Raw genomic sequence first — 17,869 nt, forward strand, 5'->3', positions numbered from 1 at the left:
TGGTACTGGGGTATGGAGGGGAGGCAGGAGCACCTGTTTCCTCTCCTGGAGACCCCGCCCCTGGGCGTGCAGACCCTTGGCTGCAAGGGCAGAACGGAGAGAAGAGTCTGGGCTGGGAAATCGGAAACCTCCGTCCCCGATCACTCACTCACTCGTAGGGACGGACCTTGGGCAACTGTAGCCCCTCAGTTTATTCATCTGTAAAATGGGCAGGAGCTTCAGGAATTGTGAACTCAAGGGCCTTATGTGGCCCACAAACACTCTTCTGTTCCTTTCTTTCTTTGTGTTCCCACCCTCCTGCCAACAGCAATTTAAAAAATCAAAACATTTCAAATAAAAATCTAACTGTCCAGATTTTTACTTGAAAAGGACAAAACTGGCATCACTGGCCTCATTTCCTGCAGGACAGAGGTGGCTGGAGTACAGTTCTGGCCAGTCTGGGGTATGGGACACCAGCTCTCCAGACCTCCCCATCCCTCCTAAGCCCTAGGGTGTCCCCAGGTCAAGGGTCAGCTGCCTTTAGCAGTGCGTTTCTTCTGGTGGTTTATTATAAGGGAGGAATAATTCTCAGTATCTGTGTCTTTCTAAAGTGAGAGAGGAAAAAAGCTGAATAGAGAGTTTATCTAGGAAAGGAAAATTTTCCCTTTCTTTCTTTCTTTTACAATTTTTTGGTTTTTTGTTTGGTTTGGGGCGTGTGCACACACACGCACGCGAACACGCTCACTTATGCACACACACACGCACACGTGCATAGAAACGACAGATCTTCGTATTTAATATGCAAAGTGGGTCTCTCATTTCCGTGGTCGGCTGTCTGCCCCTGGAGGCCCTGGAGAAGGCTGTGGCCCAGGGCTGGGAGAGCTGGAGCCTCCTTCCAGGGAGACAGGCTCTGCAGCAGCTGGCTGACCACATGGCAGCCCAGAGGGTCAGCCGCCTGGAGGTTGAGTCCAGAAAGCACTGTTTTGCTGTGTAATTAACACACAGTGTTCATTTTTCGGGCCTGACTTGGGAACGAGAGCCAAGAGCATTCCGAAGGGGTCAGGAGGGAGCCTGTTTACCGTCAGGCTGGAGAAGCCACTTCCTCCAACGAGCCCTTGGGGCCATGCTTTCAAGATCCCGGACTCAGCAGATTCTCATCAGGCACCTACTGCATGCAGGCTGTGGACCAGGCCTGGAGAGGAGTTCCATCAGTTAGATGCCGGCCCTGTCCTTAGGGAGCTCCAGGGCTGTGCGAGAGGCTGCCCTGTAAAGGGAAACCCCAGGGGCGTTAAGAACAGTGACAGTGATAAGCCCAGGGAACTGTGGGGAGGAGGGTAGTGGGCAGGGAGGCTGGCAGCCTGGGGCGATGAATCCAGGGAAGGCAGTGGAAGGATGAGTTTACCTCTCCTAGAAGGCCATTTGCAAGTGCCTTCTTTTGGAATCAATGATTTCTTTTCCTGACTGCAAGTGTGTCATTTGTTCTTTTTCCCCAAAATGTTAAATGCTATGAAATGTGTGATTTCAACCATACATGTTCATCGGAGATAATCTATGACCAATGTCGGCTGTGTACGTTTCTCCAGGATTTTCTTCCAGGCTTCAGCATAACCAAGACCCCTGGGGTCTCACTTTGCTCCAGGCCTGAAAGCATCACGTGGTTTCACTTATTTAATCTTCACAACAGCTCCATGAGGAAAGTACTATGTGCACACCCGTTCCTACATGGGGTAACTGAGGCACAGCGAGAGTGAGTCACCCGGTTGGGTAACACACAGGAAGGAAGGGGCAGAACCAGGACACCTGGCTCCAGGTCTGAGCCCTTAACCCTGAGACACAGGAAGTCAAGATCCTCACCCACACTCTCCCAGCTGGTCTTATTCTAGAACACTTGGACTTAACCCCGCTTTCTGCCACCTTCAACATAATGGTTAAATACATACACCTACATGAAAATGTTATTTGTCCCAATGGTCTCCTGGTGTACTAAGTATCCTGCATTTCAGGTAGATCTTGTGCTCCTTTCACTGTGACTACAAGCAAATCTACCTCCTTCATTTCAAAATCTGGTACTCCAAATTCGAACATCCCGTCATCGATCTGACCCATCTCTTCTTTACGGTTTTTTGGGTGGTTTCCAGTTTTCTGCTCTTACACACAATGCTCCCACGGGAACCGTGGCAAAGGCTGATGAGCATTTCAGCTGGACTGGTTCCTAGAAGAGGGGCTGCCAGGTCAGTGGTGTGGACATGCAGCCCAGACGGGCTTGCCAGGCCGCCCAGGAAAAACTGCTCAAGGGCTCACTTCCGTTTGCTGGAGCAGGAACGTCTGAGCTGGGTGGTGTTTAAATGCCTTTTCCCAGCCTCCATGCACTTTGTGTTTTCATCTGTGCTCTTAGATGGCTTTGAGAAGGTCATTTAAAAAACAAACAAACAATCGTGCAATTAACAAAAGCCGCGATGTGGTCAGCAGCTACAGTTCCCAGGGGGACAGGTTGGTTTGGTGGTCCTGGTGAGTAAGTCACACGGAGATGCCCCTTCCTCCCGGCAGTGGCAGCCCCCAGCCAGCATACACAGCCCAGAGAGCAGAATTCAAGCTGGACTTCAGCCTCCACGTGTGCCCTTGCGCAGGGTACAGCCTGACCAACCTCGCGTGTCATTCTAGTTGGGGCAGTGAGCTGGATCCCGGCTGCCTGGATTCAAATCCCACCTTTAAGTACTATGAATCATGTGCTCTTGGACAAGCCACTTAAACTCGACGTGTCGATTTCCTGGTGTGAAATCGATGCCGGTCATAATACTGTCCCTCTGCCTAGGCAGCAGCTGTGACAATTAAGTTGAAGTATCGAAAGCCTTTAGAGGTGTACACGGTAAAGATTAAATAGATGATTTCTATCAGGCAGTTAATCATCCCGCTGGGCAGTTCTTAAGGCCTGACCATCCCTCCCGGAGGCTTTGTTTTTCTCCAGCAAAAAGGCTTCCTTTGGCCTTCAAGGCTGCGTGTTTTAATGGAAAGATGCTCAATTTGGGAACCAGAGAGAAAGGAGCTGGGATCCCGACTCTCCCCTCCAATCCATGTGACTTCAAGCGACTCCCTTTTCTGGTCTGATCTTTACATCTCAGACTTTTGTGTATATATTCGAGACCTATCATTGTACCTAGCCAAGAGGGGCCCCATGAATGCTGGCTTCTCTATCAATTCAAAGAAACCAGTAGAGGGTGGGAGGTGGGGAGCTGGGGACCAGGGGGGAGGAGAGGTGTGTGGAAGGATCCAGAAAGGAGCCCATATTTTTGGCTTCCAGGGCAACCTTCCCAAAGCCATCCATGGTGGCCAGATCCTGCCTTGCCAGCCTCCCCAGGCCCACCACAGAGCCATCCCGAGGCCAAGGCACCAGCAGGCTCAACACCTCAGGGCCCAGCACACTCCCTCCTCCAACCCCACTCATCCTTCAAGACCCAACCTCGTGCCACCTCCTCCTGGAACTTGGACATTTTCTCCAAACTGGAATTGTCCCCTCGTGGGATCTCCCCCGGCTCTTCTCTTGTACCTTTTTGCAGGGGCTTTGATTCCACCTGGATTTCAGTCCCTGTGAGCTGCTCTGTTCTCCCTGGGAGATGGAAGATTCCAGAGGGCAGAGGCTGGTGTAAAGCGAGGCAGGTGGGGGGCTGGGGGCTCGTAGTCATGAGGTTACCATCAGGCGGTTCCTGGGGCGAGGCACTTAACCTCTCTGCCTTAGCATGAGTCGGGGCGACACTGGTCACCCTTTGCGAGCACCCACTCCACCCTGCTCTGTAGCTGGAGGGCTGCGTGCATTCTGCGGATTCTTAGAGAAGATGGGTTCTTCTCCTTCTTCCGCTTTTGTAGGGAAGGAAGCAGTGGAGACTCAGGAGATAGCAAGAGATTTGCCCCAAGGACACGCAGGCTGTAAGGGGCAGAGCTAGGATTTGAACTCAAGTTTTCGAGTACATGCTCCCAAGTGCCACCTCCTTCACAGCCCTGCAGGTGGGAGAATCAGGGGAGAAGTTGACGGGGGAGAGTTCTGTATCCTATAAAACACGGCACATGGATTTCCGATAAGGAATTTGACCCGGCGACAGCACGCAGATGTCGATTGCCTCGAGCCATCATGATTCGGGTTTTCGAGTCCAGGTGGAGCAAATGATACCAAACCCCCAACCAATCCCTTGCCAAGCCGGGAGACCCACCCTGCAAGAGAAAAAGAGCTGCGGCCCCAAGTCAGGAGATGTGTGTTTACCTCCCAGCTCTACCCTGACACTGCCGTTCTCCCCTGAGCCTTGGGAACCTGTTTTGCTGCGAGGATTTGGAAGCAGCATGTGTGAAAGCCCTGGCACCGTCATGACCATCATCACAGACGAGGAAACTGAAGTTTAGAAAAGTGAAAGAGCCCCTGGCCTTCTAATTCAGGTGAGCCAGCGGCATATTTAAACACCAGACTTGACTGTGTGCGTTCATCTGCCCTGCAAGATGCCTGCACATGGGGTGTTTATATGAGACCTGCAGACCCGGGGGCTGGCATGGCCTGGGTCTATGTCTTTCTCCACGCTGCCTGCCCCCAGCTGTTTATAACGCTATTGGAGTTTATTTCTGCGAGGCAGGCAGCAGCCTGCCCACTCGCACTTCACTTGTTTTACGACTTCCACGTATAAAATGAGCTGAAACCCAGCCAGATAAGGCCTGACCCAGTAAAGAGCCTGTGGAGTGACAAACGTTTCAGCTTGTCCCTGCAGTGGCCACACCCAGTGCCTCCTGTTAGCTGAAACTGCTGGAGATGTGGTGTCCCCGCCCCCAAAGAGGTGGCACCTTTTATTTTTTTTGAAAATTGTGCGAAGATGGGTGGAAGAGGTCTATTCCTGCAAATCGCTGGTTTCTCACCCCACTGGCTCCTTCCTCTAACTGGACTGGTGTAAGGGAAGAGCATTCTAATCACAGGTTCCTGGGCCAATATTAAAGCACCGGCTGTGTGACCTTAGAGCAAGTTACTAAACATCTCTGAGCACTGCTGTCTTCAGCTGGGACAATTCCACATATCTACCACCCGGGCAGGGAGAAATAATAAGACAGAAAAAGCAAAAACAGTGCTGGCAGATGGATGATGCTTGGTTTATGTTAATTTTTTTTCTTTGCCTTACCGTTAGAAAGAGATAATTTTATCAGTTCTTTTTTCAGAAATGCGTTTTGGTCTGCAGAGACGTGTTCGTAAGATGTCGCTCCTGGGAACGTGATAAAAATCACTCGGCCGCATTGCTTGCTGGTTTGTGAGTCTGTATCTAGGAGCTGACTAGATGGCAGCCTGTTGCATTCGTTAAGCTACCAGCATTTATTGTGCACCACTGTAGACCCAGACTGGAGCGAGGAGCCTGGGGGTTGAAGAAACCCAGGTCCAGTCTGCAGGAGCTCGCAATCCAGTGGAAGAGGAGAGACAGCTCCAGCCAGAATGGACAAGCACGCCGGGGGACACCGCCAGGGAGTTATTGCTTCAGACTGTGGGGCTCTGGGGGTGCATCCTGGAAGGGCTGGCATTTTAAGTACCTTAGAATATGAGCAAGCCTCCTGTAGGCAGAGCTGGGAAGAAAAGTTATCCAGGCGTAGGGAACAGTCATGGAATGACTACGGTGTCAAATTTGTTAAACTATAGTGTAGATAAGGGCTTCTGGAATGCTAGTTGGCACCAGAATCACCTGGAGGGTGTGTGAAAAAACAGATCACACAACCGAGATGTCCTGCAGTAGGTGAGTGGGTAAACTGTGGTCCATCCAGACAGTGGAATACTATTCAGCCCTGAAAAGAAGTGAGCTATCAAGCTGTGAAAAGCATGGAGGAAACTTGAATGCATACGACTAAGTGGAAAAAGTCAAACTGTACCGTTTACATACTGTGTGATTCCAACTCTATGACACTGTGGAAAAGGAAAAGCTATGGAGACAATAAAAAGATCAGGGGTTGCCTGGAGCTAGGGAGGAGCGGGGGATGAAGAGACAGAGCACAGAGGGTCTTTAGGGCCGTGGCAGCTACTCTGTGTGATATTATACTGATGGATACAGATCACATACATTTGTCAGAGAGAATGTCCAACACCAAGAGTGAACCGTAATGGAAACTATGGGCTTTGGGTGATTATAATGTATCAATGCAGGTTCATCAGTTGTAACCAATGTATCACCCTGGTGGGAGACGTTGATAATGGGGGAGACTATGAAAGGCTCAGATTCTGTGTCCCCTACTCCTCATTCACACACCGTCAATCTGTCCTCAAACATTTAATGAGTGCCCTGTGCCTAGGCCTAGGTCTGGATCTGAATCCTGGCTCTGTCTCTCACTAGCTGTGCAACCTGGGGCACCCAGCTTGTCTCTGTGCCTCAGTTTTCTCATCTATAAAGGGGGGATGGTAACCTCTATTTGCAGAGTTACTGGAAAGTGCCCAGCCTACTGCAAGCACTCCATAAATGGTAGCTGTCATCAGTCCTTAAGACGTGAAGAGTTCTGCAGGCTCTGGGAAGTCCTGAAGACGCCAGGGTGTCCCTGCTGCTGTCCCAGCAACCTTGGACACCCTGCCAGTGGGACTTGCTCTTGTGCAAGGAGACAGCAAGTCCCAGTGGAAATGCAGGTTCCCTGAGAGCAGTGGAGCTCCCGGAAGCAGCAAACCTGCAGGAGTGCATGCCCCACCTCCCCCAAACTCCAGCATCAACCTTGAGCATAGCTAATGTTCTCCCCGATTTTCCAAACACGCAGAGAGATAAAGTAGCACGTCCAGGTCAACCGGTTAGTCTGGAGCCGCGCAGACCATGATCCAAGCACCCCTGTTCCACAAGCACGTCTGTCCACTCCACGCTCCTGGGATACACATAACACCCAAGTCACCTCTGCCCTGCTGCTCCCTGAGCCGGGAACACCCCTCCTGCCTTCCAGGCTCTTCCAGTTCCAGAATCTTCTGCAAACCCTAGTTCACAAAGCCCCTCCTCCTGGAAGCTTCTCTGTGGGCTCTGGACAAAGGTTTTGGTTTCTCCTCACCTCCCACAGTCCTTTGCCCAAGGCTCTATTACAGCCTTATCTCCACCACCTTAATTACCTGTTTGTCTCCTTCCCAGTGAACTGGAGCCACCCAAGGACCAAGACCTTAACTGAGAAGTAGGTCTATTATCTCCAGGACCTTATCATTCCCCTCCCTGGATTATAGTTATTTAGGTTCCTACCTCCTCTCCCCACCGTGGCTGGCTGAGCTCTGGAATGATTTTAAAACCATGTCACTGTTTGTTAGCCAGTGCTTTCCCAGCAACAACTAGGCTGAGGCCCCTGACAGTTTTCAAATCACAGGTTGGGGACACATGTAGGAGGGAGAGGCTCTGGGAGAGGTGGGGAGAGAGAGAGAGAAAGAGAAGAGAGAAAGAGAGAGAGAGAGAGAAGGCTCGAAATGCTTAAAATGCCCAATGAAGGAACTTCCTGGCAGTCCAGTGGTTAAGACTCAGTGCTTCCACTGCAGGCGGCAGAGGTTCGAGCCCTGGTCAGGGAACTAAGATCCCGCATGCCTCGCGGTGCGGCCAAAAATAAACTCATTAATTAAATAAAACAAAATGCCCAGTGAAGACAGAGTTTACCCTGGTTCAGATGCGTCCCCCAGGGCAGCACCTTTCTCCAGCTCAGCCCTGGACCTGGTCCTGGCTTCCAGCCACCCATGTGGTTGCTGCAGAAGCTGCTTCCTGGTGGAGACCCCAGGACCTCGCCCGCCAGTGTCTGGCTCCGTACTACAGAGGGCAAGCCCAGCCACGAGGCCAGACCGGATCCTGAAGCCGGCTTCGGCACCAACAAGCTGTGTAACTGTGAGCACGTTACTAGGTCCATCTGAGTCTCAGTTTCCTCCACCTTGAAATGGGACTAGGACACCTCAGGCACAGGGACCCTGGGAGGGTTCAGTGAGATGATGGAGCCAGAGCCTGGGGCACAAGGTGGGAACTCTCTTCCTGCTGAAACTGAGCAGGACACTGTGGGGCTCCTGCGCACGGGAGCCTTTCAAACATCTGCTAATCAGGGAAGGAAGGGGATGCAGAGACAAGGGAGGAACAGTCAAGAAACAATAGTACAGCCTTGAGGCAGGTCCCGGTGCTACCTTGAGGGATACACGTAAGAATATCTCTGAGCTCTTCTGCAGAACTAAAACCCGCACCAAATGGAAGATGTTCCAGAGAGAAGGTCACAGTTTGATAGCCTTGAGAAGCTCATCAAAAGATTACCTGAGACCAGATTAAAGGAGTGCAGGCCCTGAACACACCCTGATCCTTATCGAGAGCCCTGCCCTTGAACCATAGCTATAAAACTCCTCACCAACTCCTCCAGGTTGGGACACAGTTTTTCAGGGCACCATCCCACTGTGTCTCCCTTTGCCTGGCAAAGTAATAAAGCTCTTCTTTTCTACTTCATCCAAAACTCTGTCTCCAAGATTTGATTTGGCATTGGCGCACAGAGGCTGAGTTTTTGGCATCAGAACCAGAGACTAAATAAATGAAGTCCAGGACCTCCTGCTTCTCCCACTGTGACTTGTGTAACTGATGGGGTAGCATCATCGCACATACACTTGGGATGAGTGCACTCTGCTCACTTTTCTCTAGTTAAGTAAGTTCTCAATTAAACAACAACAGCAAACATTCATGGCAGCAAAAATCCACTATTTGGGCCCAACCAGCTGTCTTCTCTATTAGATAATAACACTCATTCAACTGACTACTTGTTGCATCTTCAACTACCCATTGTACAGATGAGGAAACTGAGGCCCACGTGGTCAGGCACGGAGCAAGGGTTGAGCAGTTGGGCCAGATCCAAGCCGGTCTGCCCACCAACTGCTCTGGAATCACCAGGGTTCGTGGGGCAACAGGCACCTCCTTTCAGCAGGCCCTCTGCCATTCACTGCCTTTTGTTCATTCAACAAACATTTCTGAGGGCTTATTAAGCACAGGATTTGAGGACACTGTGGAAAGCAAAGCCAGGAAGGCTCCTGCACACACGGGGCTGAGTCTAGAGGGCAAGACACACAAAAACCAAGTAAACAAGGTGACTCTGACTGACAGTGACAAGCATTGTGCCAAGTAAAACCAAGTAAAAAAGAGCCAATGAGGTCCCCTGGGTGGTCAGGAAACACCCACCCACCTCTCACCCATCATCTCGTTTCCTCTTGAGGACACACTTTGCTGTAGGAAGAAGATGGAATGTGCCCATTCGACAGAGAGGCAAACTAAGGGAGGTGGGGTGTATAGGTAAGACCCCAAGCCCTCCACCCTCCAAAAGCTTCCAAAAGGCCAATCTGGGCATAGCCGCCCAGCAAGAATCTGGGTCCCTTCTTTCCTGAGGCTCCCCTGCAGCACCCCTAGCTCCACCAGCCTCTCCATCTGACTTCAGGGAGGCCTTCGGGCAGTCTGTGCTCCACTTGTTTTTAGCAGCCTAGAAGACAGGGCGGAGCAGTGTTATTTATGGCCATTTTGCAGATGTGCCAACTTGCAGCTCAGAAAGCAAAGAGCTGGGCCCAGGGTCACTGCCACTGGATGGCCAGGCCTGGCACCTAAAGTCCCTGTGCCTTGGGATAAAATGATAGGTCTATCTCGCGCGGAGCCGTGGGCTCCAGGAGCAGTAGGCAAGGTCTGGGTGCCTGAACCCCAAGAGGGCTTTTAGCTGGTGCCCAGACAGCCGGGTCTTTTTCTGGTTGGGACTGCCCATCAGCAGAGAGGAGCTGGTGCCGAAAGCCACCCTCCATCTCCCCCTCCTGCCCGCCCCGATCCGGGATCCGGGACGGGACGTGCTGTGCCTCATGCTCCTCCCAGGAATCCCTCAAGGCTGAGAGGTGACTCAGCGCCCGTGGGTGTGGGCCGGTAGGCGGGGCGACCCCTCCCCCACCCACCAGCACCTGCCCTGCCAGCCTGCGTTTTTTTCATCCCCCGCCGCTCCCTCCAGTTTCCTTCCACTTTCCTAGGAGGGACCTCACACATCTGTCATGTCCTCCATATTACCGTCCTCACTCCCTGGGCGCAGTGCTGAGGGCTCCAGGGACGTTCCCTCCTGCCATCCTGTCTTCAATCCTGCCAGGCCGGCATGGGGAAACTGAGCCTCAGAGAGGGACGGTGACTTGGGTAAGGAGCTGAGATTCAAAGCTAGCTCAGCCTGACCCCAAGACCAGGAGCTTTCCCCATGGCAGTCACGCTGAGTGGGGTGGTGGGTCCTTTGGGGGCTATTGACAGCCAACCCCCTTTTGCCCATTTTACAGAGAGGAAGACTGAGGTACGAGGAAGGGAAGTGGCTGGTGGGGGAGAGACAGGTCACCGTGACATTGTCCTAGGACAGGACAATAATTCCCTCTCTGCTCCTTTTCGGGGCGGGCTCTGTGGCTGACAGGCGCAGGGGTCCACCCAGAGGAGGGGTGGTGAATGAATGAATGAGTGAATGAATGAATGAGGAGTTGGGACTGTACTGCCCATGTGACAGTTTACATGTGGTTTTAGAACGCTTGAGTTGTGACCAGAGCAGCCAAAGAACTGAGTTTTTCATTGGATTTCATTTTAATTTGTTAAAATAAAAAGTTAAAAGCTGATAGTCAATGCAGATACTGGAAAAGTTTGAAGTGTGTTTGGAATGGGTTGAGTACGTGAACCTACTTTTTCCAACTGCAAATTTTATGAAATCTAAATACAGATCAAGTACTTCAGATGAAAATTTAGCATCTGAATAAAGATGTACTCTATGTAGTGTGAAATACACACCAGATGTCAAAGACTTGAAAAACAGAATATAAAATATCTCATTATTTTTTTTATCGATTACATGTTGAAATCATGTTGGGGATATTGGGTTAAATAAAAATATAAAATTTGAGTTCAGTTCATTTGCTTCTTTTAACTTTTGAAAACATGGTTACTAGAATGTTTTATGTATTAAATTACATATGTGGCTGGCATTATAGTTTTATTGGATAGCATTGTGTTGGGCAGTGGCTCGGTCAGGATAATTGCACACCTTTTCCAAAGAACTTTGCATCCTCAAGTTCAGAGGGGCCAAGGGACTTGCCCAAGTTCACACAGGCAGGAAGTGGCAGAACCAGGAGAAGAGAATATGCCTATCCTGACTGTCTGCCAGTTTCCTTCCCGCTTTGGGCTTTAATCATAGCTTACTGGCAGGCCCACCTCTAAGTGCTGCACCTGCGTTATCTCACTTAATCCATCCACCTCCCTAAGAGGGACTTGCATTACTCCAGTCCTAAGACAAGCAAACAGAAAAGTTTCATTCCTTGCCCAATACTATATGGTTAGAAATCTGCAGAGTTGGGATTTGAACCCCAGGCACTCTGGATTCTGAGGCCTAAATACTATGTGAACAACGTGGAAGTGAATGGTGCATGGGGCCTGTGGATTGGGCGGCACTCCTGTCACTGAGGCCTTTGGGTGATACCTGGGCCTCTGGGCACTAGGAAGCCCTGGAAGGGGGCGGTGGTGAGCTTGGGGCATGCATGTCAGACGGGAGCTTTAGGAGACGGCTTTCGCTAAGACATGGGGAGGGACTTCAGGGAATGAGTTTGGGTTCCAGATTCCAGGTGCGAGATTGCTAAAGAGCCAGGTGAGAGATGACTCAGGCTCTGAAGGTGATGCAGAGAAGAAAGGACACGGAAGCAGATACGGAGCTTGGTTGCAAAGCCAGCTTGTCAGACGCGCACTGGGCAAAAGCCTGGGGAGTGGCTGAACCAAGAATCTCAGGTGGCAGCCTCACCTGCACAGAGTGTGGCTGGTGGCAAAGACACCCTGGGGGAGAGCTGCGCAGGGAGCCCACCCACCGCCCAGTAGGGCCCTCCTAGGGCCTGGGCCCTACTGGGGACAGCTGGACAGAAACTCGAGGGCATGGGGTTTACCTTCAGACAAATCAGGATTTCAACAGGACCTTGCTGCTCCGTGGCTTCAGGACCTTGTGCTCACGGTTTAACTCTTCAAAGTTGCAGTTGCAGCCTCCCGACCAACCCAGGACGCCAAACACACCAAGTCATGGCATTTCAACCAGACACGGTGCCAGGGAAGATGCCTTCACCCAGCGTCTTCCAAGGGCTCCCTAAACACTAGCTTTAAGATCGGGACAGGAATCCTGGAGGCGAGCGAGCAGGGAGTAAGATGATTGCGTTTGTAAAAGATAGACATATGATTAACTTGGACGAATGCTTAAAAATAGGTTTATTGAGTAGTAATAAAATGTTTGCTTACTTAAAGGAATTACATATTTAAAATTGCAAACACCCACACTCCTCATGCCCAGTTCTTCTTTCCCAATTGTTTCTTTCTTTGTAATACTGATCACTGTTTAATATTCAGCTCTGTGTCATCTATGAATTTATTTTGCTGAAAACCTATCTCCCCCCAATGGAATGTCAGTTCCACTAGAGGAGGGAAGTTTGGGACTGCTTTGTCCATGGAACTCACAGTGCCTAGAACCGCACCAAGCACTTAGTAGGTGCTCAATAATCATCTTTTCAGTGAATGAATGAAAGCATGGTGACAATAAAACAATGACCGAGCATATAATGCGGTGCCCCTGGCAGGAGTGGCGGATGAGGCTAGGAGGTTGGCCCATCACAAGGGCCATGCCTCTGACGTGCATTAGAGGGTCACTATGGACCAGACCCTGGCCCAGGAGCCTTAGAGAAGGAGTCTCACCTAGGAGACCTGTCAGGAAAGGAGAACATGGTCCCCTAAGTCCAAGTGTCTGGCTAGTGCAGCCCAGGTCTCAGGGAAGTCGCCTTAAGCTCAGCTCAATGCCAGGTGCAGGGTGATGAGCGTGACTGTCTGCTGTAGCAAGCCGGCCTGGCCGTCAGCAAGGAAAGAGGGGTGGTGTAGGGGAGGGGCGTTGTCCCCAGTGGGGCTGGGGAGCGCCTTCTGGCTTATCTTGTACCCTGGGTGTGTCCGCTTCTGCTTCTCCTCGCCCCACCCTGCTCCCCTGTTTGCCCTGGATATAGTCATTGTTGCTTTGAAGCTGGCTGGTCACTCAGGGGAATCTGGAAGCTCTTCTAGGAGTTCAATGCAAGGGGGACTCGCTGAGATGGAAAGAGGCAGGCAGTGCCAGGCTGGTCTTGGTGGATGCAGAGCCCTGGAAGGAGCAGCTCAGGACCACCCAGGGGCCAGCGGAGCCAATCTGTTAGCGCTCCTTGGTGTGGACTGTAATGGCGGGGATCCCCTGGGTTCTAGAACTGCCAGGGCCCTGTTCAGATGCACCAGCAAAACCTCTGAGCTCTGTGACCTTGAGCTAGGTACTTCCTCTCTCCAGACTTTGGTTTTCTGCACACGAGCGCGCACACACACACACACACACACACACACACACACACACATACATAGTCATTATTTTTTTGCCTTACAGAGTTAATGTGACTATTAAGTGGCATATATGTAAATGCTCCTTTTCCTCCTTTATACGTGACTTTGAAATCTTTTTAAAGATGATCCACACTCAAGTCATACAGGCTTATTCCAAAAAGATTTGAAGATACAGGAACTCAGAAAGAAAAAATTTAAAAATCACCCGTCAGCAAGAGAACGAGAAGACAAGCCACAGACCGGGAGGAAATATTTCCAAAAGATGTATCTGATAAAGGACTGTTAATCCAAAATATACAAAGAAACCTTAAAACTCAACAATAGAAAATAAACAATCCAATTAAAACATGGGAAAAAGACCTGGACAGACAACTTTACCAAAGAAGATATACAGATGACAAATAAGCATATGAAAAAAAAATGCTCGATATCATATTATTAGGGAAATGCATATTAAAACAACAGCAAGCTATCACCACGCACCTGTCAGAATGGCAAAAAGCCAAAACTTTGACAACACCGAATACCAGTGAGGTTCAGGAGCAACAGGAACCCTCTTACATTGCTGGTGGGGGTACAAAACGGTGGAGACACCTTGGAAGACAGGTTGGTGGTTTATTACGAAAGTAAATATGCTCTTACCGGGGCTTCCCTGGTGGCGCAGTGGTTGAGAGTCCGCCTGCCGATGCAGGGGACACGGGTTCGTGCCCCGGTCCTGGAAGATCCCACGTGCCGCGGAGCGGCTGGGTCCGTGAGCCATGGCCGCTGGGCCTGCGCGTCCGGAGCCTGTGCTCCGCAACGGGAGAGGCCACAACAGTGAGAGGCCCACATACCGCAAAAAAAAAAAAAAAAAAAAAAAAAAAAATGCTCTTACCATACAATTCAACCATCTCCCTTCTTGGTATTTACACAGATGAGTTGAAAACATATGTCCATGCAAACACCTGAACACGAATGTTTATAGCACCTTTATTCATAATTGCCAAAATGGAAGCATCTAAGACGTCCTTCAGTAGATGGACAGATAAATAAACTGTGGTGCATCCAGACAATGGAATGTTATTCAGCACTAAAAAGACACGTGTTGGGCTTCCCTGGTGGTGCAGTGGTTAAGAATCCTCCTGCCAGTACAGGGGACACAGGCTCGAGCCCTGGTCTGGGAAGATACCACATGCCGTGGAGCAACTAAACCTGTGAGCCACAACTACCGAGCCCGTGTGCCACAACTACTGAAGCCCACGCACCTAGAGCCCGTGCTCCACAACAAGAGAAGCCACCACAATGAGAAGCCCGCGCACAGCAACAAAGACCCAGCGCAGCCATAAATAAATAAACAAATTTATTAAGAAAAAAAAAAGAAACGTGCTATCAAACCATGAAGAGACATGGAGGAAATTTAAATGTATATTTTTAAAATTTAATTAATTTATTTCTGGCTGTGTTGGGTCTTCGTTGCTGTGCGTGGGCTTTCTCTAGTTGCGGTGAGCAGGGGCTACTCTTCGTTGCAGTGTGCGGGCTTCTCATTGTGGTGGCTTCTCTTTGTTGCGGAGCACGAGCTCCAGGTGCGCGGGCTTCAGTAGTTGGGGTGCATAGTCTTAGTTGCAGGACTGATTTTAAAGTGATCTGGACAGAACAAAGAGGGAGGGTGGTAAGAACGTCACCTGAGTTTCTTGTGACAGAAAGATAAGTCTTTCCCTTAGCTCAAAGAGCATTTCAGTGATGGAGTTCTCTGTATCCACCTTCTCTGAGAAATTTCCCCATGAATACACCAGAAATGCATTACTCTTTGTCAGTTCCATGGTCAGGGTGACTGTATTACCAAGCCCAACATCTGGCCTGGGGGTCTAACAGGGCAGGGGGCACTTGTCATGTCACCACTGACCATCCAGCAATAAAGCCACTCGGGCCTGGGTTTGAGGCCTGAGGTTGCCACTTTTTAGCTGTGTGTCTTTGGTGAAGTGAATTAACCTCTCTGAGTTTTAATCTCCTCGTCTGTAAAATGGACACAATAACAGCACTCACCTTCTGGGGTTGAGGATTAATGGAGATAACGCAGTGATGCCCATGGGGCACTGTGTAAAGCTCCCAGCATGGGCTGAGGGTTCACCCAGAGGGAGCAAGGTGTTACTATCACAAATCCACACACAGCACTTACTGTGTGCCTTTCCCACAGTTCTAAACATCTCCCTATTCTAACTCATAGCATTTTAGCCTGAGTAGGTGAATTGTTCTTGGAAATTTGTCTACCTGGGACAAGAGACCCTGGGTCTGGAGCTTATTTTGGAAAGAAATGCCATCTCTCCTATGGTGGGACCTGTGTCCTCAGGGAGGGAGGAGACTTTAGGCCTGCAGACCCGAGATGGAGCCGCAGCCCCCAGGAGTTCAGGGTCCTGCAGTCACTTCATGCTCTGAGGCTCATCGTTTCCATCTGTAAACCAAGGGAGGACGGCCTTGATCCCTAGGCCCTCCCAGCCGTAACAGTCTAAAATCGCTTCCCAGAAACATTCAACACAGTTATCTATCCCAAAGGCTTGCAAACTACAACACACAGGCCAAATCTGGCCCAATGCCTGTTTTCATGGGGCCCCCCGGCTAAGAATGGTTTTTACATTTTTAAGTGGTAGAAAAAAATCAAAAGAAGAATAACTTTTTCATGACAGGGGGAAAATGATGTAAAATTCAAATTTTAGTATCTATAAATAAAGTTTTATTGGAACACAGCCATGCTCATTCATTTACATACTGTCTATGGCAGCTTCAAGTTACTGAGGCAAAGTTGAGTGGTTGCCATGAAGACGGTGTGACAGGCCAAGCCCAAGATATTTACTATCTGACTCTTTACAGACAAAGCTTGCTGCCTCCTGGTCTCGAGTTGACTTTTCAGATTACTCACTGTCTTTGGAATATTTCACATTTTTCTTTCTTTCTTCAAAGGTCACTGCCTCCAAAGACCAAGCTGATTTAGAGAACAAAACAGGGTGCATAGACAGTTCCTCTAGCGGGACCCAGCTGCAGGGGCAGGGGTCAGAGGAACAGAAAGCCCACTGCCCAGGTTCTGCAGGTTCGGCTCAGGTTAAGGGTATGTGAGTGAATGGGCTTAGTGCCACCTCCCTCCCCATGACACACTTACTTGCGGAGATGAAGTTTAAAAATGCATTTTTGAAAAGCCCAAAAAAGTATCAAAGAAGAAAAACCTGTCCAGTGAAGTGTGCCTGAGCACATGGGCTTGGAGTCAGATAGATACGCGTTCCGACCCCATCTTTTTACTTCTTAGCCTGTGACCTTGGATGAGTTACATAACCTCTCTGAGACTCAGCTCGTATACCAGTAAAACGGGAAAAATAGTACCTACCTGTAGTAGTCTGTTAGGGCTACTGAAACAAGGTACCACGGACTAGGTGGCTTAAGCAACAGAAATTTATTTTCTTATGACTCTGGAGGCTGTAAGTCCAAGATCAAGGTGTCAGCTGGGTTAGTTTCTCCTGAGGCCCCTCTCTTTGGCTAATAGATGGTCGTCTTTTCCTGGTGTCTCCGTGGTTTTCCCTCTGTACCTGTCCTAATCTCCTCTTTTTATAAGGACACCAGTCATATTAGGCTAGGGTCCACCCTAATGGCCTCTTTTTAACTTAATCACCCCTTTAAAGACCCTGTTACCAAATCTCGTCACATTCTGAGGTTCTGGAGGTTAGGACGCCAACATACGAATTTGGGGGGAAAAAAATTCAGCCCATGACTCTAACTTATAGAATGCTGGGAGGATTGAATGAAATCAGGAATGTTTAGCACAGTTTCTGGAATAGTACTGAGTCTTTAGTAAATGTTAGCTCTGATTTTCATTAACGGTAATTACTATTATTGCTGGCATGGTGGAGCTATTCCATCGGGTGTGGAAGAGCCCTGGAGGGACTTCCTTAGGGTTGGAGGGTATCTCGAGTGGCCTCCCAGCAGCCCCACTGGGTACAACCCCACTTGGCCACTCGCTCACTGCACACCTCCAAGGGGCACCATTCACATTGGTATTACTAATGATTTGTGTGTTGATTAGGACAATTTTTCTGCAGATGTCAGCGGAGGAAAAGGCACTTTTTCTCAAGTCCCCATGAAGTCACTGAGTAGCCCAAGGCAACGCTGCTTCCTAGCCTGACAGAATTTGGTGGAAGAATATGGCACAGAGAACAGAGCCTGGCACGTAGTAGGCCCTCAACACATTTGCGCTGGATAAATGCATGTCAAGAATACCTCTCCCTGACATTACCTAGAATATAAACTGCAGGACAGCAGGGACATTTTCACATTTTCTGTCTCCGTCACCGACGTATTCCAACCCCTACACAGTTTCTGGCACATCGTAGGTGCTCAGTAAATATTTGTTGCACGAAAGAAATGAACCGATTAAAGCAGCCATTCTTTCCTTGCATTAAACACGTCTTTAGCTCATGCCATAGAGACTCGAGATGGGACCCAGTGTACATTTACTGAACACTTACTGTGTGCTGCCTTCTCACCCATTCATTATAGCCTTTCCTCTTCACCCTATTTCTCACCAT

Source organism: Globicephala melas, chromosome 17, assembly GCF_963455315.2.
Source record: "Globicephala melas chromosome 17, mGloMel1.2, whole genome shotgun sequence".
NCBI lineage: Eukaryota > Metazoa > Chordata > Mammalia > Artiodactyla > Delphinidae > Globicephala > Globicephala melas.